Source organism: Rousettus aegyptiacus, unplaced genomic scaffold (assembly GCF_014176215.1).
Source record: "Rousettus aegyptiacus isolate mRouAeg1 unplaced genomic scaffold, mRouAeg1.p scaffold_m13_p_2, whole genome shotgun sequence".
Classification (NCBI taxonomy): Eukaryota; Metazoa; Chordata; class Mammalia; order Chiroptera; family Pteropodidae; genus Rousettus; species Rousettus aegyptiacus.
This window is the reverse complement of record NW_023416295.1, coordinates 112,668,508-112,694,714: the sequence shown is the minus strand read 5'-3', so window position 1 is coordinate 112,694,714 and position 26,207 is coordinate 112,668,508. Positions and strand designations below refer to the sequence as shown.

The 26,207-nt window shown below is 35.3% G+C and overlaps 1 long non-coding RNA gene across 1 annotated transcript; it reads left to right on the top strand.

Moving 5' to 3' along the window:
- The first annotated feature begins 70 nt into the window (after positions 1-70).
- Positions 71-13,552, top strand: LOC118613615. The gene is made up of 2 exons (XR_004955546.1): positions 71-4,736; positions 13,382-13,552. It is a non-coding gene; the product is annotated as an uncharacterized LOC118613615 (long non-coding RNA).
- The last annotated feature ends 12,655 nt before the right edge of the window (positions 13,553-26,207 follow it).

Below are 26,207 nucleotides of genomic sequence, written 5' to 3'. Positions count from 1 at the left end.
ACTCAGACGAGATCTGCGCAGTCTCCGTGCGTGCACACGCTTGAGCCCGCGCATTTGCACCAACTACAGCGTTTCTTCTTTGTGGCCAATGGAGAGCCAGAGGCTGCTTTTCCAGGATGTTCCGCAGCCACGGAGTTTGACTGCGTGCCGGAAATTGTAGTTCAGCATGGTAAGAAAGTTGGAGATGATTTTATCTGTAGTTTTTCCGTGGCCTCAGAGTCCAACGTGGGATGACCGACTCCAGGGTTTTCGCTGCAGAGTGCAACCTATCATTGATGTCTCATCCATAAATATTTGAATGCTTGTCATTGGTGTGGTAGGCGTTGGGAGGAGATACGAATATGAGAATACATGGGTCTCGGCAGGAAGTAATAGCTGCCATTTATTGCTAGACTATGTTGTGTGAGGCACTTTATGTGCATTATATCTAATCCTTAAAACCAAAGTTGTAAAATGAGGAAACCAAAGTTAAAACAAAATTGATAATTTTTTTGAAGATAAGTTTTAAAAATTCTTGTGTTTGATGGTAATTTTCTGCGGTCTTGGTATTTCTCTTTCCTAGCCAGAAGGATAGTAGTTAAGTAACGCTTCTGAATCTGGGAACCAAGAATTCCCAAAATGACTAACTCTTGTCTACCCCAACACTGCATATGGTTGACTTCAAGATTGAGGTTCATCTCTGCTATAAATCTTTACACTTCTGGGAATGTAAAAGTTTTTAAACTCGCTAAAGATAAGTCTTCTTTTGATGATTGATCTTGTTTGCTTGCCTTTAAAAAGTTTTTTTTTTTTTTTTCTGCAACACAAGTAGGGAAAGTTTGATAGATTGAATTTCTTGCATCAGTGAAATGGGGAACATTTATCTGAAATCCACCATTGTGTATCTTCTATAAAAGATTTTTTATAAGCTTCATGTGTAAAACAGGCTACTACTTAGGGACGAGATCTCAAGATGCATTATTATGTTAAGATTTTTGTTTTTAATCTGTGTGTCTAATAAAAGGCAGTGATTTCATAGCCATATTCTTAAAACTTGCTCAAAATATGACAATTCCCTATAATAGAATAAATAACAGGTAGAAGTTATAAAATGAGAAGCAATTCTTTCAACGTTCTCAGAAACCCTATGAAGCAGGGTTTGTTTGTTTGTTTTATCTTTATTTAAGGAACTCAGTCACTAATAAGTTGTGAGTTAGACTTTAAGTCCAGGCAATCTGACTGTTAGCCCTTCTGTTGGGAGGGCTGGGTTATCTTATCAGTCTTACAGCTTTTGGACTGGAGCTACAACAGCAACCCTTCTCTGGGTCTCTAGTCGGCTGGCCCAATCTGAAGATTTTGGACTTTCTAGGCTTCCATAATCATATGTATCTACTGTCTATATATTCTGTTCTCTGGAGAATCCTGACTAATACAGCAGTTTATAATAGAGCAAATCCAAATGGCTGATAAACATTATACTCAAACTCATTCCTGTCAGAGAAGCATGTAGATATAATAATGAAAAATAATTTCTTGCCCACCAGATTGGCAAAAAAAGAAATAATAAAAATATTTTTATGTTAATCTGGAGAAAAGAGCACTCTCATACAGGCAATTTAAATAACAATACAGTTACAAATTGATCACAATTTACATGATTTTATTTTAATATCTTTGGAAATCTGAATATAAAAATGTACTCAAATCTACAAGGTTATTCCCAGAAGTTGCACGAATAAGACTAAAAAGAGAAAAACTGCTTTTTCTAAAGAGTTTCTTGGTGCAGATCTGGCCTGGAAAGTCCTCTCTGGGTCACAGAAACAATAGGCCGGCCCATTTTGACTGTAACTTTTCCCTTGTTGGCCTCTTAAGCAACCTGGACCCACATGCAGCCACCGTAGAGGTGATGTGTTCCACCAGCTCTTAACCTTCTTGGTCATTTTCCCATGCAAAGCAAATAGGCTTCACAACTCTTCTTTGGAATTAGAAACCCAAATTCTCACAAAATTAACCCAGAGGGTATGGGCAGAGAAGTCAGGATATGCCTTAGCAATGTCTGGGGAAATGTACTTAGCTTTTATTAAAAAGAGCAGAAACACTGGTCAAATAAGCATGATTTATTTTCCATTACTCATTTACTGAGGATAAAACTGATTTTTCCACAGTAATCTTTTTTTTTTTTTTAAATAAGCAGTCAAGAGATAATTTCTCACATAGGGTTGGACATTTTTTATTTTCTAATATACGTAAGCTTTCTATTCTAGTCAACCTCACAGAAGGTTTATAATCTTAAATCAACATTTATCTGTCAACATCAATAACAGTAATAATTATTATGGCAGTAGAAATAAGGCCTCTTCGCTCCAAGTGATTACATAATAAAATAGGAATCTAGTGATAACAGTCAAGAAGAAACAATGCAATAAACCAGCCCCTCTATAAACTAATCATGTTATTAACCTATATTTAGAAAAATGTCAATAAAAGTACGGTGTTCTGCATCAAAGCCTAGGAAACCTGGAAATCTAGAAGAGAGACCAAATTTGAAAAGCATTCAGGCAAACATGGACTGTTTTCTGCTGTGCAAAAGGATGTTTCCTTTGTCATTACCGTGGTTCACACTGGTAAGAAATATCCTTGCAGGGTATCCACCTCTTCCTCTTCCTTGTTGTAGCCAACTCTGGATGAGGAGATATGGTGTACTGCTTTGGCTGCTAACCAGCTGTTTGATCTTGGATAAATACTTAACCAACTTTTGTTTCTTCAAGTGTGAAATTAGTGAGTTAAGCTAGATTACTATTTCTTAAACTTCAGATTCAAGTGGAGGGGTGGCCTCACTCCCAGTTTATAGTTCAGTTGGTCTGGGGTAGGACCTGACAACAAAGAATTTTTCATCCCCAAAATACTGATAGTGCCAATGTTGAGAACCTGGAGTCTGTAGATGTCCTTAATTTCTGTGATTCTACTTCAGAGGACCAGTAAGTGCTTTCCTCCTAACCAGGCATACCATGAAAGTAATGTTATTTTCCACTCTTTTTACCTACTTAGGGCAGAACTTGCCTGATATCAAAAGCCAAAGTTTCCAGGTGGTTGTTCATTATTATGCGGGGCTCCTTGGTGGGCAATCCTGCTCTATGTCTCTCAACTCTGCCCCTCTCATTCCAGAATTCAGTTGTCTCATTACTGGAACAAACAATGGAAATCGTATATGCAGTGGATGGATGCCTGAGGTCTAAAGACATTCATTCTGCTTGAATATTAGTCTCTTCAGGCACCAGGCACACAAAGTATTAATAACATTGCATAGGGAATCTAATCTAGCCTTTCCTACTATTTCCAGGGCAGTCTTTCCTCTTTCTCTTCCTGAATTGTTCTTATTGGTAAGCAAAAGCTTCGATTTAATTTTTAGGATAATATTCTCCCTAAAGGGAAGCTGGAACACATTTTATGGTATTAGATTCCACATAACAACAGAAGGCTTTTTAATGCATGCATGAATATTCAAGATTTAATCAGTGGCATGTGAAATATATTGATACTGCTGAGAATTATTATTTTATGCAAATAGAACAAGCAAAGTACATTCTTGTATTTGTTTACATGACACTGGAGGAATATTTGAACTTTTTCAGGAAGCAGATTTCTGGTCATTTTTAAAATCTATATGCCTCTCCCATCCTTCAGTGGTAACTGCAGATGGCCTGTGATGAAATGAACTTTTTAGATGAAAAGTATTTTAAACACGTAATGGGTTTATATTTAAACAAGTCATTTCATGATGTTAATAAGATGGTAACATTGCTTCTGTATTGTTGTAAATTCTCTAATTAAAAAGTCTAGCACCTGACACACAGAGACATGAAAATTCAGACTTTAACACTACACTTTTGCTTTTGATCACCTAAAAGTGATTTTAACCTCTTTTGGTTCACCAGTCCTTTACTCATGTGATGCAATCTGTAGGCCCTTTCCCCAGAAAAAGAAATGTATTGGGATGCATATAACATTTACCCACAATTTGATGGGATGTTCACATATCTGTCACTCTTCCATTAAACCCTGGAGGATCAGGCTATTGGGTTAAGGACTCTGCCTTAGAGCAACATGGAAGAGTATCTCATCAGCCCAGATCTGATCTCAAGTACTCGAGTACTTTGAGTACTCGAGTCCCCTGTCCTTAGAGCTTACCAGTAGAAGCAGAGGAGATGGAAGGGCTCCTTTACCTTAATAAATAAGCACATGCATTTTACAATGAAAATTTTAGTATGCTTTCATACTTGGATATAAGTATACTTCTCAAGATTCCTTTGACTTCCAAGTTATCAAAACTCAAAGAAACAAAGAGGACATATTGTCCTTCATAGCTGGGAATGGGATCTAGGACCTTAACAATGTCATAGAGACATTCATGCACCTTTTCAGTCTCTCTTCCTCCCTCTCCCTCCCCTCCTCCCCCCTCATCCCCCCCACCATCATTGGCTTTGCTTTTTCTGTGTTGTCTTCTGAAGCAAAGATGTCTATCAGCAGCTCCAGGATTAAATCTTCAATAGAAGAGTTTCTTTCTTCCTAAGAGTTCCATCAAAAGTCACAAAAAGACTCTCTGTGGCCAGTCCTAGATCCCTGCGGGACTCAGAGGTGAATCACAGCCATGTAAACCTGGGAATGGGAAGGAACGACTTCTAAGGGAAAATTGAGAACTGTTGCCAAAAGAAGGAGAATGGATGCTGGCCAGAGAAGCAAAAACAATGTGTATTACAGTAAGTGTAGTAAGTTATCTAAGTGATTAATAGATTCTCAGGTTTTACTCATCACCATCCCTCATTCCCATGCCACCATTTTATTAAAAGTAAGCCACACACTGAAAGAATTACTTAGTCCCAGTCACAAGATAGATGGAGGAGGTATTTGCTAAAATTTTATTTGAGGAAGTGGGGGTAATAGTTTTCCATACTTGCTGTGAGGTTTTAAAACATGCATTGATTGATCTAATAAGTTGGTCTGTGTATCTCCAGGCACATGTGATACTTAAAATATAATCTGCTCTAATTGTGATGACTTGGTGTAACCCCCTTTAAAATGATTGTTCCCCCATGTAACATTTTTCCCTGCAGAAAATGGCTGTAATTTGAAAAGAATAAAAAAGGAAAATGCAAGGAATTATGCAACTACCATCCAAGACTCATCCACTTGTAATTAATAAATGTTAACATTTTGTCATTTTTTGTTCTAGCTTTACATAAATGTGTATATAATAAAATTTTACATATTTACAAAATGAAGTCACTCTCTTCACAGTTCTGTTTTTCTGTTTTCTTTTCTAGCGGCAATAACTATACAATTTGATTTTTTAAGGAATGATTTCAGACATAAAAAGACAGATAGACTAATATAATCAATGCTTTTGTAGTCATAATTAAACTTAAAACATAAAATATTGCCAATTAAAGCCCTCATGCATACCTCCATAATTTTATTCCTCCCCTCTTCCATCAGAGGTGATCACGTACATGAGTTGGGTGTTTATCACTTCCATGCATATTTCTGTTTGTATGGCTACTATACACTCATTCACAGATACACACATACAAACATAATCTTTAAACAAGAAAAAATAGGCTTTAAATATTTTATATATGACCTATTTACACATTATATATTAATAAATGTGTATATAATTAAGTATTTTTTATATATGTAAAGTATATATATGCAAACATACATATATATGCTGTATGTACTTGTGCAACTTGCTTTTTTGTGAAATAGTTTGTTTTGAGATTTATCTACAGAGTCTTTGTAATCCTAGTTTATTCGTCCATGGTATATAACTTTTGAAATTAGTTTGTAAAAGACATTGCAGCTTCTCTCTCTTCCTCTGCCGTGTCCCTTCCTGCCTTCTTTCTCTCTCTCGGATGTTTGCCTCTCTTTCAGTAGCTGGAAGAAGCCAGCTATTATGTCTTGAGCAGCCCTGTAGGGAGGTCCGTGTGGGAGGGAACTGAAGCGTTCTCCCATCAGCCTTGTGAGAGAGCTTGGAAGAACATCCTCCAGTCTAGCCAAGCTTTCAAATGACTGTAGCCCTGACACCTTTATTGCACCCTCCTGAGAGACCCTGAGCCAGAAGCATCCAGCTAAACTGCTCACAAATTCCTGGCCTTCAGAAACTATATAAATGTTCCTTGTTGTAAACTGATAATTTTTACATGGACATGACTAAAACAATATTGAAGTAAATCTAAGCATTTATTAAAACATCAGATGTGATGGGGTACTTTCTCAGGAGTATTTTTTCTTGACTCTTGCCACTAGAGGGCAAAATGGCCCCAAATGATGGCTGGAGTAAAGAATTAAAAGACTTTCTATTTCCATAGAATAGCAAATGTCAGCGATGCAAAAAACCTTAGAGATCATGTGGTCTAGTTTTGTTAAGTCGCAGGTAGGATCGTAACACCCAGAGGTATTAACTGACATGTGAAGTTACATAGACTTAAATGTGCAGATTCAGCTGCATTTAATAACATGCAGATCCAGTAACTTAATCAAATGTTGTTTTTAAAAACCACAAGGTATAGAATAAAGAGAGAGGGCTTTTGAAAAAAAGTCTCTCTGTCTTAATAATATTTCTAAGATCAAAAACTTATAATAACAACCATTCCCATTTATTGGTAACCTATTATAAGGCACTTATCATGCATTATGTGCTACATGTCTCCATTTAATATGTATAACAAACAGGACATATAGCTAGAAAGAAGAATAACAAATTTGAATTTAATACAAGTTAAATCTCATTACAATGAAATTGGGGGGACAATTCAGTTTTAATTTTACCAGAAGGTTTTTCTCCTAGAAATATATTAATATGTTAAGGTACATAGGGTTGCTATATAGCATTGGAAGAGAAAAGAAAAACTAATCACGATAACTCTTCTCTTTTCCCAGAAGGTTTTCTCTGTCTCCATCTCTGTCCCTCCATCTCTCTCCTTTCTCTCTCTCTCTCTCTCTCTCTCTCTCTCTCTCTCTCTCTCTCTCTCTCTCTCACACACACACACACACACACACACACTCTACCATATACATATGTTGCCTCTTCCCTTTGTTCAAGCTAACCAGCTGTATGATCTTCATTCACCTTCAGAGAGAGTCATTTTTTTTCACAGTCTTCATTCCTAAAATGAGAATACACCTACTTTCTTCAAACTTTCAACAGGGCTGTTGTGCTGATTGATGAGGAAGTCTTTTTGTATCCCATTGGATTTTGTAGAAGACAGGTGTTTAATAAAGCTGAAGAATCATTATAATGGTAATTAATCATAATTTAGGACAGATGGTCAAGTGTCTGGAAATAGTGACTTGGCTGGAGCTGTCGCCATACCAAAGCAATGAAATAATGTCAGCATGTCATCAGCATCAAGTTAGGAGTGAAGAGGGTGCCTACCTCATCTACTGTTATGTTCATTATTCCTTCCTGACACTTAACTGGTACAATAGCCACAGCAATTCTAAGGCAGACAAGCAACCTTAAAAGAAACCACCTCATTATGTGATATGTAGTCTCTAAGATAGCCACCTTGATGCTTTCTCTCCTTGTATATGCATGCCACTCCTCACACTAAGAAATTGAATGTATTTCGCCTCCCCTTGAATCTGGATTGGCCCTGTGACTTATTTAGACCAACAGGCTGCTGTGCACCTGACTCTACTAATTTGCAGTCAAGCCTTCAGGAGGACTGGCAGCTTCTGCTTCCTCTCTCTCAGAAGAGCTGCAGTGTGAGAAGTTTAGCTACCTAGAGATCACCTTGCTGTGTGATGCCCAAGGTAGCCATATGTAAAGAGACAGGGACATGCTTGGCCAACTCTCAGATGTTCCAGTCATCACATCTGACAATCTTCACAATCACATGAGTGAGTGAAGAAGAAATCTTAGATATTTCAGTTCTAGTAGATACCACATGGAACAAAAGAACTATCCAGCCAGATTGCAAAAATAAGAGAATTAATAAATATTTGTTGTTTTAAGCCATTACGACCTCAGGATCTTTGTTACACAGCAATAGATATTTGACCTATCAACATTTAAAATAGGATCATATATCTCTTGATGTCCTCACTTTGCTAATTGAAATAGAAGATTCCTTCAGAGAAATGAAATGAGAAAGATAAATGTGGTAAAATAGGGTAATTCCTTTTTAGAGGATCCAATTTTTAGCTTCATAAAAGTCCTGGTAAAATAGAGCATTTATTCCTTCATTCACTCATTTATTCATGCTCGATAAATATTTGTTGAATAGATTTATTGTCTGTTGCACTTCTGGCCCAATTCTAGGCATAGAGTAAATAATGCTAAATGAGACACATTTAGCATTATTTGATTTTATGGTGCTTACATCCTAATTGGGAAAGACAAATAATGACCACAAGGAAAAGATTACATCAGCTAATGATAATATAATTGAGCGGGAGGTACTGTGATAGCATGGTCTTTCTAAGTCCCTCACTAATGCATCAGCAGTAAAGTAATAGAAAAAAGAAAAAGGAAGGGAAGGAAGAAAGGAAAGGAAGGGGAGGGGAGGGGAGGGGGCAGGGGAGAGAGAAAAAGAAAGAAGAAAAAGAAAGGGAAGGAAGGAAGGAAGGAAGGAAGGAAGGAAGGAAGGAAGGAAGGAAGGAAGGAAGGAAGGAAGGAAGGAAGGAAAAATGTTTCCTCTGAGCTTATAATACAGCTTAGTTATCTGCAATCTAATTAGCAGTTTCTTGGTACAAGTATATATATACGCACAATTCAAGATGTGGGCAGAGCCCTCCCATGTGGGATTTTATGTCTGTTGTTTTGCTAATACTGAAAGGGATCTGATAAGGAAGGATTTTTTTTTTCTCCTACCATATGAGCTTTAGGGGAGGTAAAGGTGGGATGTGCCAGCCCTGAAGGAATAGGTGCTGTGCTGGCCTGGGCCCTGTCTATTAACACAGTCTGAAACATGACCATTTCTGTGCTTAAAGAAAATGTCTAAATTAGGAAAGAAACAAGGAAGTCCTACATTTCTGGAAGCTTCAGTTACTGATTTTCTTAATAACGGGCATTTTTCATAAGCACGTTCCAAATGGAAAAACCACTCTTCCCAGGCGTCTGCTATCAAGGCACTTCCCTAGTCTTCTAAAATTAGTGGTGACTTCTTTGAAAGCAGGGATTCTGACTTACTGTGCTGCTTCATCTTCTCGCCTTATACCCTTCCCATAGACATGCTTAATATTTATTGAATGAACAGATATTCGATAAAGAGACTAGTATCTACAGTTAGATCCCAGGTCTGCAATCTATTAGCAGTGTGACCTTGGTCAAGTTACTTATTTACTTTTTTTGTTTTACATTTTTATTTTCTCAATTGTAAAGTAGAAAAAATAATATTTTACATGTTTGTAATAAAAATTAAACAATACACACTTATGTACACAGTACATATATATAAATGCAATTAACGCAGAGCCTGCATGTGATTGAAGCTAATTAAATGTAGTTATTTGCCTTTAGATAAAATCATAGATTACTGCTATGATCTGAATGCTTGTGTCCCTAAAATGCAAATGTTGAATCCTAACCCCCAAGGTGATGGTATTAGGAGGTGGGGCCTGTGGAAAGTGATTAGTTCTAACCAGGTGAATAGGATTAGTGTCCTAAAGGAGGCTAGAGGAAGCTCCCTTGCTTCTTTCCACTTTGTAAGGACACAGCGAAAGGCAGCTGTCTATGAACCAGAAAGCCAGCCCTCACCAGACTCTGAATCTGCAGGCTCCTTGATCTTGGACTTGCTTATTCTCCAGACTGTGAGAAATTGATTTCTATTGTTTATAAACCACCCATTCACTATTTTAGGAACTTAATATTAAGTCAATTATGCAGTGTTTGCTACGGCAAAAGAGTCGGACAGAGAAAAGGAGCTGTAAACTTGACTCATTTTACAAACTAAAGGTCTAATGACAGAAGAGCTCTAATCTTGAAATGTCTGTTCTTGGAAAACTCATTGTAAAGTCCCATGATGTTAATGGATAAGTGACATGTCCTTGCTTAAAAGGGACCCAGGTAGAAATTTTGAAAAAAATGTATCTTCGATGACAGGCTATCACTTAAAGAGAAAAATAAATGACACAAGGAAATAGTTTTTGTCATTTTTTTATGTTTTTTACATAGTTGTGGAATAAGTGGATGAGAAATTATTGATACAGAATTGGAAAAATTCAAATAGGATGATTATAAGTTTTAAAGAACAAGCTTTATTTGCCAAGATGAGGAACACGATAGTTGAGATTTACCAGTATTTTTAAATGAATAATAATAACATAAAATTATGGTTAGGGCAATTAACTTAATACTAAGAGTCATTTGTTTTAGAATGTAACTTTACAAGGAACAAACAATAATAATCAATTCATAGGATCATTTTTTTAAGTGGAGAAACTATAGCCTTTAAGAGGATTCAAACCTTTTCTTCTCCAACCACTAGGGAGAGCCTTACTTACTCTCAAGAGTTAGTGAAATAATTATTCTGATCTTTCAAAATCTGTATCATTACTAATTCTATGGTGTCTCATCCTGCCATGAACATAAGGGTATATAAATAGATTTATAAATAACAAGAAGTGATTCTTCTTCCTATAATGCATTCTTACCTGGAGTAACAAATGGCAGAGATTTCCAGCTAGTCACATGCCTGTCTGACTAGACAGTCTGCAGTCTAAGGGTGTCCTCTAATCCCAAGCATTCCAGACAGGATCTCTGTTTAAATGAAATTATAGCAATTATCTATGTAACCTTAGAAACACTGAGACCATCTCTCAAAAGTAGACAGTTGAAAACAAAAGATATACAGCAGACTCCAATGATACGGCAAATATAAGATGTTTTTTGTTTGGACTTCAGCTTGATATAGGATATAAGGTGAGAGACTATATAAACTGGTTATATATTCCATGCCATTCTAAACAGCTAAGTTTCCTTAAGATTTATCATGACAGATACTATTGAAATCTCTTCAGTTTTGCACTTAAAAGTATATGTTTGACTTAATTTCAACTCAGAATTTCCAGATCTATATCATTATTAGGTTATCAATATCTCAGAGAATGGGACATTTTACTGAAATTATCTGTTTCCCTTTACCTACAGATTCATGGACAGGAGGGACTAATACACTCCTTAGTCTAATACTGTATTGGTTCTTTACCCAATTTCTGCTCATGACATAGATAATAATGACCTTGACGATGCTGAAGATTGTGAAAAAAAGATTACAACCTCTATCAGGTTGTCCTTAGCATCTTTCAGACCATCTAGCCTTTCATTTATTCATTCCATAAAAATACATCAAGTGTCTACTCTATCCCCAAAGTTGTACTGGGCCCTAGAAATAATCCATTTAATGAAGTAGACTTCATCCCTACTTGCTTGAGAGTGTACAGGGAAGAGGTGAAGGATGCTAAATAAGTATTTGCAGTTAAGTGTTACATATGGGAAGTACATAGTGTTATGGCAATACTCTGTAGGAGTGTTCCTACTACTTCCAACTGATAGAGTAGAAAAGGACACCAAAGTGAATGTCACCTGGGTATCCCAGGACAAATTATTTCCCGGGCTTCAATTTCCTCAGATGAAAGTAAGAGGGCTTGGACTAAATGCATTCTAAAGTTTCCTTCCAATGATATGGTGCTATAATTCTATTTAAACCTTGACAATCCCAGTAACATATTCAAAGTGTTCTCTGAAAGGATAATTTGAGGGCTTCTTGGTGACTAAGTGCAGACAATAGTTATGTTTTTAATCATCCCTACAGTGGCAGCTGTGAAGCTCCCATTCAGAATCCTGAGACACTCTATAACTTCTGGAAATGCTCTGGGAATTAGGTTCCTGTAATCCCTGTATGCTTTTTCTGTTTCTTCAAATAGAGGAAATATGTGAACCAAATAGGGATACAACTCTGGTTCACAGTGATCTGTCACATGTTCAAAGGTGCCACCTCAAAAGGTTGTACCCTATCATTTTCTCTCTAAAGTAACTAAGTGGATCAGCAAAAACCCCAAATTATTCTTCCTAGACCTTTCATTACCAAAATAAGGGATGAATCACATACACAGAGACGTAGAAACATTCCTGTTTTCCATAGTTTCTGAGATAAATATGCAAATGACTTCTGTGGTCGATGTTGTAGTATGGCTCTTTCAACATCTTTTCCAAGGCTTCTCTTTTGTTTTCCCTACTATTGAGGCTAGAAGATTAAGTTCAACTCCCAGCCTTTCTCTCAGATAATAGTAGCTGTGTAACTTAAATCTGGTCTATGAGATGTAGGTGGAAGTCCCTGGGGACTATCCAGGCTCCTTTTTGCTTTGCTTTCCCCCATTCTTCATGCTTGGAACAAGCTTGTGATGGCTGGAAGTATAGCAGCCATCCTGAAACTATGAGGATGAAAGCCGTCACTAAGGTTGATGGAACAGAAAGAGAACAAATTTAGTTCTTTGATTACATTTTAGAGATGCTGGCTAAGCCTTGGAGAGTCTGCACTACACCTGATATTTTAAATGTTTATTAGGTTCTTGTTTCTCACAGATGAATATCATCCTAAATGATTAACTTCCACTAACAATGCTGATCATATATCAAAGGGTCATCTACAGAAACTTCAGGGTGGCCTTCAGGGTATACTTAGCAGGAGCCTGAAATTAATTGAAACGTGTGTTCGGGTGGTGTAAAATCATCTTGTTATTTTTTTCATAACATTTTATCTTTTAAGCATGAGTTCTTGACCAATATATATTGGTCAACCTGTCCTAACCAGATAAAAATACTTTGAGAAGCCCAGAGTTGTGACCACTCTGAATTCAATGGTGAGGTGCTGTGTCCCATCCAGAGGGACAGAGTCTGAGACTGAAAATGCACGTTTTAAAAAATGCAAGGCTGCCACAGGCTCCATATCATAGGGCATATTTAAAAGTTCTCACTGTAAAGAAGACATTTCTCAGATATGTAAATATCTGGGAATATGAGAAATTCTTTGTGTGTTATTTAAAAATGTTTTGAAAACATCACTGCTGTAGGCTCTAGAGTCGAACTACCTGGTTCAAATCCTTGCTTAAATCCTTACTGGTGGTGTGATTTTGGACAAGTTATAGGACTTGAGTTTGCTTATTTGTGTAAAGGAGGTAATAACAGCAATTACCTCCTAAGAATGTATATATTGTGCAGTGGACTGACTGTTAGTGTTCTTCCAAAAATGTTATGTTTAAATCCTATTCTCAAATGTAATGGTTTTAGAAGGTAGGGCCTTTTGTACGTAATTAGGTCATGAAGGTGAAGCCCTTATAAATAGAATTAGTGCCCTTATAAAAGGGGTCCCAGAGAGTTCTCTCACTCTTTTTCCATCAGGTGAGGATACAAGAAGGTGTCTGCAGTCTGGAAGAGGGCTCTCACCAGAACTCCACCCATGCTGGCTTCCTGATCTTGGTCTTCCAGCCTCCAGAACCACAAAAAAGTTAAATCCTGTTGTTTAAAAGACTCGGTCTACAGTACTTTGTTAAAGCAGCATGAACTGACAAAGACATATTGTATACAGTTAAATTTCCAAGTATTATAATAATCATAATTGTCATGATAGAAGGTTTACCTTGAAGATCTGTCTCTATTTCTGTGTATTTAACTTCTATCAGTCTTTATGGGTCAATGGTCATCAGTAACATTTTTATGTAAGCCCACTAGATTCCTTAAAGTCCTTGGAGCTCCTTGGAGACAGTGAATACAAATGTCGAGCACAGTGTTTGGCACCTAGTAAGTGTGTAATAAACATTTTTTAAATAATTGACTGAATGAATGTTATGAAAGGAGGTGAAAAGAATTCCCACAAGCAACTTTTTAATCACATTACATTTCTGAAGAGCCAAATGTAAGTTATTAAAGCATAAGCCCCAATGTCTCTGTATACTAATTTTTGAGTTTCCAGAACTTGTTTTTGGCTACAGTATTATTAGCATTATGAAAAGACTTCAAATTGCCTGGATTCTCATTGTTATTTATTTATTAGTATCATTTGGTTTGTATAAGTAGGATAGCGGTGATGTGGGAATTAAATTTAAGCCATTGAATTATTCATTAAAATCTAACATTCTCAAGCAGGAAAAAGCAGAAACACAGAACAGTAAACAGATTTCAATTCTCAATGAGCTATTTTTGGGTTTCTGCCGACCCCACAGGTAGAGTCTAGGCATTTTATTAATAATAGGCTAATACTCTTAGATAACAATAATCTAAACAAAAAATTATGAAAATAAATTTAATAAAAATTATTTTTAATTATTTGGTCAACAACAGACTTTCTTTGGAATTTTTAGGCTGTAGTCGATTGGCATGCATTGTCCACGAACACGAAATATAATTATAGATGAATATATAGTAAGAGAAGTGAGCTCAACAGGTGTCCTTGATTACTCCAGGCAGGCTTGGGATTAGCCAGAAACTCTTATAAAGAGAGACAATAAAACGATGATTTCAGATTCTGTCATTGCAGAGCTAGACGAATCAAGAACTTCCTAATGATACTGAATAACAATTTTCTGAACTTCAGCTTTGATAAAAAGCTTACATCGGCCACTTTGGTGACATTTAACATATTCTGAGGTACTACTTTATTTATTATTAATTGCTTCGATTTTGTTTGGTTAAAAATTTTTTTAAAATAGCCATATTTAAACTAGATAAATGTTCCTCCTTATAAAGGAGTCCAGAGTAAAGCAGCCCCAAACTGGTATAGATGTTCTTAGTAAATACTTTGTCTGAAAAGTTAGAGAGGAATGCATACATTTTAAAAAGAATTTTGGCAGATTTGTGATATCCCATGTGATGGTTTTGCTATGTTGTGATTAAAATAAACTCTACATATCTCTTAACTAATGTCAAAACTCACACTCATCCTTAAATAATAAAGCTTGTTACAATTTAGAATACTTTTTAAAAAGTAATATAGAATACTACATTGATTTAGGGAAGATATAACAGAGACATTCATATGAAAAAAAGCAACTTGAAAAATATGTTCACACACTCATGTGTATGTGTATCTGTGTGTGTGTGGGGGGGGGGTATGTGTGTGTCTTCCAGGATCACTAAACTAGAATAAACAATTTTTTATATGAAATGCTGGAATTTTTTTTTTCTGTCTATTCAGCAGATACGTATTTCCAAAAACAGCATGGAGCCACTTTGAGCAAGTTACACTCATATTCTTGAAGATGTAGTTCTGGCCCCAACGGAGCCCCAAATCCATAAACAAAGAACCCTAAAGACATGTGTGGCATTCCAAATGGTAATGGCTATCCCGGAAGTCAACACAGGACAGGGAGCAGGGAATTCATAGGGGCCACGACTTTCTCTGCCAGGTGCTGTGAGAGAGACAATGGCTACAGAAGAGGGGGCATTTGGCAGGGCCTGAGAGTCTGTGCCAAATGGCAGAAAACCGTTGCAGCCGTAATTTTTATTCAGCCAGACCACATCTTTAATCAGCTGTGCCATCAGCACTTTTGAGGCAGTGCTGCATTGAAACAAATTCCTAAATCTGGCTTATGATGAGTGAATAGGAAAAGCCCATCCACGGTTAGCAGCAAGGCACCTCTTTAGCATGTGTGGGAGGCTGCTAGTCTCAATGCCAAGCAAGAGGCAGCAGGGTGTGATTGAGACAAAAACCACTGAATATCCCTGTTCTTTATGTGCTCCTCTGCATCCCCATTTAAAATAGAAAAGTGTAAACTGAAATCTCTCCAACTCAGCCATCCACAACTCTGCTTTACGCTGAATTGGCTGATATCAATGAGTCATGCCTGTGCCCTTTAACATTTTCTGTCATTCAGCTGCTAATAGGAAACTAGATTTCTCTGCCTCCAATTTCCAATTCCATCCTAATCATCTGTACCCTCATCATCTTCAGAGAGAGCATCACACAGGCATGCAGATTTTAACAGGGCTGAAATAGTTTGTTTATTCTTCTAATGATCAAGGTTGTTTGCCAAGTATAGCTTTAATGCTTAGGTAATATATGTAATATGTCCAGATTAAGGCATAAAGACTCTTTTATAAGAAAATTTTTTCCATTGTTTCTAAAAAAGGATCCAATATAATGTTAAATGGAAGTATCATACATTGTTTTTAAATATCCCCCAATTAATTAAATATACACACGTATGCATATAAATATAATTTATTTTAAAGTCAATGTTTGTTTTAATTTTGTTTATGAAATATTTTAAACCTACAGAGAAGTACAGAAAAAAATCAAATGACCCCTCGGTACTTAGTACCTGAAATATCGTTTTGTCATATTGTTTTTTAGAATTCCTAACCCTTCATGCTCGGTGATCATTATTGTCCCAAAGTTGGCAAGTGTCTTTCCCATGCATATCTCTACACTTTTATAACATATGATATGCGTTCACCTGTAATAGCATACAGTATTGTTTTGTGTAATTTTAATTTATCTAAGTATTATATTGAACGTTTTTAACAACGTGCTTTTTTACTCAATATACATCCTCATCGACATTTGATATTCAGCCTTTGAATTTTACCAATCAGATAGTCACAAAATAGTATTGTGTTGTGTTTCAGACAACTTCTGCCAGTATGTAGCTTTTCTTTTCACTTTTTTGAGGTATCCTTTGATAAATAGACATTTTAAATTTTAATATAATTAAATTTGTAAAACTTTATGATTTACAAATTTTGTGTTTTGTTTAAAAAATTTCTTTTGAATTTTTATGAGTTTATTTGAACCAAACTGACAACATATGCCACTGAACAAGATCTCAAATCCTCCGAGGATCACGGTTTTGCAGCTTCTTTTATGCATGTGAAATTAAGGAGGGAAGTAAGGAAGTTTACAAGGAGGTGGGAGTAAGCAAAATGGGGATGAGATTACAGGAGAGTCAAGATTATGCACTCTCTTGGGGGTGGTCACGTGGAGATTGCATTACAGAGTAGTTAAGATGATGTGCTCCCTTGAGAGGTCTAAAAGGTGGCATTTCAAAGATGTGTCAACCTAGATGCACAGAAACAATGGATGGGGCTTACTTACGGCAAAGATAAGCCCTTTACTAAAGAAGTTATAGGCCTGGTGCATGACTACCCACCATAACCTGCTCAGATAGGAATTTATGATCAGATGACCTGTGAGGTTACTTTCCATAGAACTCCCTTTATTTTTCTGTCCACACTTCTCTGTTTTGGTCATAAATCAGTCCAAAGGATGTGTCGATGACCAACCTTTTGGTAGGATAGTGTGGTCTCACAGTGCTAGGAAGGCTTATTCCTAAGAAGTCTCACTATTGAAATTGTCTCGTTGACCATTTGGGATGGAGCAATACTATAACTGCGGGATCTGAGTTGAGGCTGAATTTTCCCAAAAGGGGAAAGGCAGGTAAATGGAACACAGTCAGGTTTTACGGCCTTCATTGTGAAAAACCACTCTGGCTCATTTCTATCTTGTAAACTATCATAATCCAAGTTTGCCTTCTGTCTCATTTTTCTGAATTTGGCATCTAGTATCACATTTACAAAAGCCAGAAAAAGAAAGTATTAACAGTTATGTTATACATGTTAAGTAATTGCAAACAGTTGGACTGTATAGAAAAACCCAAAGAACAAGTATTAATATTATTAGCAGACAGGTAAAGACAGACAAACAAAATGGAGTCTGAGTTCAATGTTAATCTACAGGTATACAAGCCTAGTCAATGTCTTGGGACAGTGTCTGCCTCTGGTGTCAGCAGCTTCTCGGCCTCAATTGAGTCATTGATGTCTGTAGACAGGAGTAGATATCCATTCACAGTAAGACACTGCATAAGGTCTCTTCCAACAAGGTAGAAGAGAGTGTCTTTAATTTGATGTCCTTTCCCAAAAAACAATATCTTAAGTCTTTGTCTCCTGGGGGTTTTCCTACATATATTGAGATTTTACCTCTTAAAACCTCAGTGTCTTTTGAAAACTAAGTAGTAATAAATTTATGTTTTTTAGCTTAGACATTTTATGACCTCTGGAAACATTTTAATAGATATAAAAGTCAATTATTAACATGGACTTATTTTTGTAACACCCAGGCAAAGTAAACCAAGTTGGTTACTTAAACCAACTTATGATAGCTTTTATTTACTAAGGAATAATTTTAGATCACATGAACTTGAAAAACATTTGAGAATACCCAATTCTTACAAATGCTTGCCTTTAAATTAATTTTGACAATGCCATCTGGAGCTGGAAAATTTTCACACATATAACATATGTATATATAGTGTGTCTTGTTTGAAAATTCTCTTTCCATAAAAGTGATCATAAAATTTTCTCATCTTTTTCTCCTAAAGCTTTCAGGATTTTATTTTTACATTTTTAATTAATTAGATGTAGTGTAAAGTGGAAATCAAATTGTATTATTTCTAAATGGAAAACCATTTGTCCCAAGACTATTGACTAAACTTTTCCTTTCCTGTGGCTTGGTAATAATTCCTCTGTCATAGATCATGTTTCCATACATAGGCTTTCTAGTCTGTTTCACTGGGTTACTTAGCTATCCCTGTTCTAACACCATTATCTAGTAGTTATATTTTTCTGTATCTTACTCCTCTTTAAAAAAAATTGCTAAAGCTAATTTTGTGCCTTTGTTCATTAATCAAATATTTAGAATCTGTTTCTAGTACACACACACACACACACACACACACAGAGCGATTGAATTTTATTGTGATTGTAATGAATTTAAAACTAATTTGGCAGAAACTAATACCTTTATGATATTAATTTTTTTTATTTATAAGACTGGTATAACCTTCCCAGTTATTTAGGTCTTCTTTAGTATCCTTCCACAACATTTCACACACTTCTGTATAGGAATGGAAGTAACTTTTATATATTAATCTTATATGTTACAAGTATTCAGAACCCTCTTATTGATTATATTAATTTATAGATTCTCATGGAATTTTTACATAACCAATACTGTGGTCTTGGTATAATGGCAGTTTGTTTCTGTCCAGTCCTCACCTTTTATTTATTTTTCCTACTATGCTGGCTTGGACATCCAATAATGTTGAACAGATATATCATGTATTGTTTTAAAATATCCTCTAATTAATAAAATATAACACACATTCATACATATGTATTTGTTTAAAGTCAATACCTATTTAGATCTAATTACATATTTACTCATTTGTTTGGACATTACTGCCACACTCACTCTATAGATTCAATTTCTTGCTCACTGAAATAAATGTATCTTTGAGTAATTTTTCCAGCCTTCTTTAGATGATTTATTTTATCTCACTCTTGAAGAAATTCCCTTGGGTAGAGAATTCTAGGTTTACTTTTTTCTTTTTTACCATTTATGGATATTATTCAGTTGTCTTTCAGCCTTTATTTTTGCTAATAGCGATATGACTATCAGTCTAATATTCGTTTCTCTGTAGATAATCTGTATTTTTTTCTTTTTGTTGCTTTTTAAAATTTCTCTTCACTTTGTGATCTTTTTAGTTTCACTACAATGTATCTACATACAGATTTTGCTTTCTTAATTTAGGACCTATGTGTTTTCAGTCTATAAATTCATATTTTCATTAACATTGAACATCTTTATCTATTTTCTCCTTAACTATTATCTCTTCCCTACTATTTTTTTTTATCTCTTTTTGAAATTCCCTTTAGAGTTCTGTTATCTTTATTTTTATTTTTTAGTTTTTGAGTTCTATTGTTCTTATTCTGTACTTCATTTCTCTTAACCACTTTGGTATTTGGTATCTCTGTATGTCTCTATTATTCATTCTGAGCCATTTCCTTAGAATTGTCTTCCAATTCACTATTTCTCTTTTTAGTTGTATCATTTTTGTAAGTTTTATTTGGTTCTTTTTCATATTTATCTTTTCTCTTTTAAGTATCCCATTCTTTGGTTTTGGTTTCTAGTCCTTTCTTTTCTTGCGTACACTAAACATTGTATTTATGTATTTATTTTATTATTATTCCACCCCCTACCCCCTTTAATTCCCCCCCACACCCCTCGACCTATGGATGTTGCCATTTTCCCCTTAAGAACTGGATCTCTGCAGGCAGGGCATCACCACCCACACGCTCGTGGCCTACACCTAGACCCGGGGCCAGGAACACCTGGGGCCAGATGTACTCGGGATATGGTCCATGGCTCCACCTGGCGCACAAACCCAGGACCTTCTGTGTGTAAAGCAGATGTGCTAACCACTCCACTATGGAGCCATCCCCCATCAACATATTATTTTATAGTCTTTTTCAGATTGTTCTTTCGTTCAAGTTCTTATAAAGTGTTAATTCTCCTAATAGATGTGTGTACTAACTTTCCTTCATAACAAATGTTACTTATATAGTTGGTTATTTTCCCTATTGTGAACTCATTTTCAGTTTGGGATTTTTTTTTTCTGCTCTGGGAGTCCTGAGCATTATGGGTTTGTTTTTTTTTTAAACTATTGGTACAAAGCAGTTTTATATTTGTTTCTGTTGGTCACCTCAAGGTATTCATTGGTTCAGAATCACATCGTTGCTATTCGACCTAAGGAATCCTGTGAAAAGCTGGTGACATACATTTGGAGTCCATATCAGTGTATGACATAGACTCTTCAGCTTTCCCATAAACATTTTTTCCCACTCAACTTTAGGCCAAGACAGACTTTCTTGTCACTCATCTAGCAGCCTTTCCAATGTTCCATGTATATGTAAAGGCATCTCAATTATGATATTTCAGTTCACAACCAAGGTTCAAATTTACAGTCTTAATTTGGGCATTAAAAATCCTGTCAACTAGGATTTTCTGAGGTATCCATTGTGAGGTACACATTGGTTATAAGTGTTCCTTTCTGATAACTTAGGATTTCTTTCAATTAAAAAAATCAGCTATTTGTGGGTGTGTGTATCTGTACGTGTGCATGTGACCACAGACTTGTCTGCAGGTTGTGTTACATTTTGTCTACCATTTCCACCAATTTTTATTGGTCTGCATTATTGCTAGAGCTAGAAGGTTAGATTACTTCTTGAATACAGAGAAACTTAGACTGTATAGAAAATTCCTTTTTGCGAAACTTTTTCTTTTTCTCCTGCAGTGCTGAGAAACCATACAAGCAAGCAAATTCTCAATCATGTGCTTATTAATATATGTCCAGATCCATAGATTCATCTCTAAATTCTGGTTCTCACTAAGAAAAGTTCAAATACAGTTTCTTCATAAATAACTGTGTTAAAAGCTTACTTATATTGTAACAATAGATTTTCTTATCATATATTATAAAAAGTATTTATCTATGAAGATATTTAAAACAGAAGTATTAGGTCACTGAAGGTAAATTAAGTAAACCAATAAGTATTGCTTGCAACATGTCATCATTTTCTAGGAGAATAAATGGTTTGGGTTGAATAACCTCTATAAATAAGAGACAAGATCTTTTACTTTCACTTATAAAGTGTCCACCTCATTAAAAGAAAAGCAATGGATGTTTTTTTAAAAATTCTCTTTTTTCACAATTGTTTATTTAATGTAAAGACTCCTAAGAATACTGGTCTAATTCTATTTAAAATTCTTTCTTTTTAAATTATAAAACAGTTTTGCCCATGTGCCAGTCACTGCAGTAACACAAAAATAAATGGCATTGTCCTTTATCAGAGAATGATCCAATCATAGGTACAAACAGGTAAACGATTGCTTATAATATATTTTGAAAGATGTTGTACTAGAGGTACATGGTCAAGAATCGTGAGATCATAGAGAAGGGCGATTCCATGGAAGACTTCACTGGAAGGTCATTTTTACTCTACATTTTTGAAGGCTTGTAAGTGAGGGACTTGAATAATCCAGTACCATTTATCTGGAGTGTGAAATAGGGAGTGATAGAAAAGTTAGGCAGGGGACATATTATTGAAGACTCTGAATTTCATGCTAGCAACTTTTTCTCTCTCTCTCTCTTTTTTTTTTTTTTATCCTGGAAATGGTAGAAAGCCATTATAAAATTTTAGGCAGGAGAGTGACGTGATCAGATTTCATTTTGGGTAATAAATTTGATAAATTTGAGGGTTCAGACCTAAGAATAAGGAGACCAGCTAGGAGGCTATTTTCACATTCTAGGCAAGAATATTTCTGGTCCTGATAAAGGACTATAGCAAAGAAGATGAAGGTTGAGAGATGTGAGACATACTTAAGTAAAATTTTCAGAGCTTGGAGGCTAATAAGATGTAGTCAAGAATGTGAGGGGAAAAGAAAAGCCTCAGGTGACTCCAAGCCTTGTGGTTCAGCTTTAAGGGGAATTTGGATATACAACCTTAGTGCTCAGGAGAGAGGTAAGGCTAGAGAATGAGATTTTGGCATCGTTGATATACAGATTATGGTTAATACAATGAAGAAGCTGAGTATATCTGAGGAGAGCATGCAGAGTAGAGGTGACTGGGAAATTAGATTCTAGAAAGCATCAATGTTTGTGAGCAAGTGAATGATGAGATAAGAGAATTTGAAATGATGAGAGTGGGATGAGAGTCTTATAAGCCAAAAAGACAGAAATTCAGTAAGAAAGTTGTGTGTGTGTGTGTGTGTGTGTGATATTCATTAATGCAGGTCCCTTTTCAGTACTTCTAAGATACATCTACTCACTATCTTTACTCTTTAGAAGAATTCTTGATAGGTAGCAAGGACTCTATCTAGAAATGCAAATTTTAAAAGTAAACAAAACTTTGAAATTCTTGGGTGCGGGTCTAGAAAAGAATAAGAGTTTCGCTATATGGCTCATTTTTTTTTTTTTATCATACTACAAACCGCCACCATTATTGATAATAGTTATTGTTACTATGAGTTAAAAAGCTATTCTTGACTAGAAAGACATCCTTTTGACATTAAAGTAACTAACTAAAATTCCTGTTATTACGCAAATTGAAAACTAGGAGGCAAATTTTAATTGAAAATATTTATAGCAAGTCGAATACCAGCTGCTAGTTTCTCTTGCCACTCGTGAATGCGTTTTGCAGCTGGTCATAATTCTCTCATTTCAATCAGCTTAACAAATAATAACAGCTGTTCATTAGGCAAGGGACATTTTATTAGCACCCATGTGATATGTAGGAACTGGTAAAGAAGGCTTTAATATAAATGGTTTTTAAGAGAACCACACTTCAATGGTCTAAAGGACTTAGACAAGTGGATAATTTTCTAAAGGACTTCTGTTTCTTTAAATTAGTAAAAAATTTCTTTGACCTCAAAGTGTCTCCCTTTTCTGTAAGGCTTAAGCATTTCTATAAATTTTCTAATCTGTTCATTTAAAACTATAAGAACATCTTAGACTGTACTAAAAAAAAAAAACCTAGGAAAAACATAACAGCAAGGAGGATTGGGAGGAGCTAAAGAGTATATGTAAGGATGAATGTAATGCAATATTTACGGCGTTTCGTAAGATGAGATGTCAGCAAGCTCGTTCAAAAATGCAAAACACTGCTGAATCAAGGCCTAATCATAGCTTTTTGTTTGTTCATTTGCTTATTTGTTTTGTTCTGTTCACTAAGTTTCCAGTGTTTTCTACTCTAGTTAGTGAAAAACAGAAAAGTCAAAGGATCCAATGACATGAATTGAAGTTGTTAAACCGGTGACACACATTGTGATAAGGAATTTAGCAATTTATGACACATGTTGAGAAGAAACTGATGACTCATTTGAAGGAGGCCTGTAGTAGAGCCTGTTGCTCAGAGCTGGTCGGGTGAAGGCAATATTGTCCTGCTGTATATACTCATGTGGAGTAAAATAGATAGGATTACCATGACTTAATAATGAAAGAAAAATGTTTCCTTCAAGAAAAACCTACAAAATTAGTAAACATGTATATAATAAAAACAGATTCTAACAGAATTAATGGTTCTGCTCACAGAGGCGACAGCAAAAAAAAAAAAATACTTATAAATGGGACATGCCCATGATTTTCAATGGTTAGGATTCCTTTGTTCTATTTGTTTCTAAAAATATGCCCAGGTTCCACTTATCAGAAACTAATATTTATGAAATTCAACTAGATATCAGAGGTCAACTTAATTCCTTGCTGTACTCTCCAAATGTCTTATAACTTAAACTTTTTTCTACTTGAAGTACTTATTAAATTATAAAAAAGAATGACACCAAAAATTAATAAAACGTTTTCTGATTTACATATTCCTTTTAGTCAAAAAAGAAAATAATGAAGGATATTTTAAGGTAGCTTTCTTTTACTTTATAGTTAAGCGTGATGCTTCTTATGTATGAATAATCCTTTTAAAACAAAATGAAGAAGACTGACATCATATATATATGAGTGTTAAATGAGTAAGCCAGAAGCAGGAGACTGGAAACCAAACGACCTGAAGATGAACCACAGATTTCTTATGGCTGCTCTTTTACCTACTTGAAGACCCAGCTCGAGCTTTGAGGTGGTCTGTCGAAAAACCTGATTAAATTTGTAGCCAAGGGTCTTTCTCTTTACCAGCCTTTATTTGAGGGGAGAGGAAAAAGATTTGCTTCATTTTCTACTTACAAGTCAAACGAAGTGGCTTTAAATGAGGTTCTTCCTGTTCTCATTTTCTTCTAAAACATTAAGTGCCTCTATTTGAGTTGCTGTACTAAATATACATGGCAGGCATAGAAATAGCCAGTAAGCCAAATTTACTTCTAAATGGGCCAAAACTTCATTTTAAAATAGATGCAAATTGTCAGGAAATAGGAATGAAGCCAGAGACATTTATAAAGGAGAAGAGTATATGATTTTTTTTTTTAAATGAAAGTGAAAAAACAAAATTAAGGGGAATCGGACAGAGGGAGAACCTGTAACGGTGGGATCCTTTTGTTATTTCAGTTATATGCTTAAAATAACTCACTTGTTTGAAGCAATTTGACTTAATTTGTTCTTAGTGCAAAGCAAAAATAGAATATGGGGCTTTGAGATGGAAATTAACAAGCAGAAATGATAACAACAGAATTTTTCATTCTATTACCTTTCATTGGACACCCCCACTGAGACTACTTACTAACTGCTATGTAATCCTCATGTTTATAAAAGGACATGCTCATGATTTTCTGATCGGATCAGACAGAATAATTAAAGTCTGCAAAGAACAAGCGGTTTCTTCACTCTATTTCCGTAAACACCAGGGCGATTATCAATTAAAGATGCCCTCTCAATCTGCTATGAAAAATTTACATGTTTGAAGCCAGCTGAAGTTTTATTTTACCAAATCTCTTGTTTCCTATACGCCCTTCCATAAACTGTTTTTCAGTCTTGGATAAACTTTTATGAATGAGACACATGTCTCGATCCTTGAAGTTAGTTGTAAGCAAACCATAGTACATGGAGCAAAGAGGGATGTGCCTGCATAATAAGACTATGTATCTTCTGTTATCATGTTAGTGTTGTGTAACATTAAATTTCTCCCTTTTCCTGTCTCTTTACATGTTTATTTTCTTTTAAACCAACTTGGATCTGCTCGACTTTGTGTTTACTTTAGTTCTATTGCATTTATCCTTTAACTGTATTGTTTCAGAAAATGCAAGCTATACTTTAAATCAGGTACTCATAGTACTTCTGTAAGGATTATCTTAATGACTTAGTAGAAAGAAAGAAGAAGGGAAAAAGAACAAAGAGTTCAATGAAAAAGAAAATTGCAAATCATTCCTGTTTTCCTTTCTTCTCATTTTTCCTTCTGACTTTCTCAAGATTGGGAATGAGGGGATGGGCCATAAAGAGAAAGAATATCAAATAGCCTAAATTAAACAGAACCTGAAAAATAAATCAACTAGAAAGGAAGAGAATAAATGTAATCAAATATAAGTTAATGAACAGTAATTAGCTCTCCCAATTCTACCCTAGTACTCTGTAATTTATTTTGAGGAATCGAGTGTAAAAAAATGTAAATTTTAAAGTTTCTTCTGTTGACTAGAGATATATTCCTTTATTCATTCAAATGAAAATTGAGGCAAGCCTCAATTTCAAAAAGTTTCTGAGTAAATTAAAGATATATCCAATTATTTGTAAAGAAAGTCAATTGAATAAACATAAAATAACAAATTGACTTATCAATCTTGGTCTTAGATTTTTTTGTATAACTCATTTTTTATAATTATTTGTATAAGCAAAAAGTATCTTTTACTCACTAGTAGGAAAATGTCTTGCTTCATGTACTTTCATGAAGCAAGTATTTAGTGACC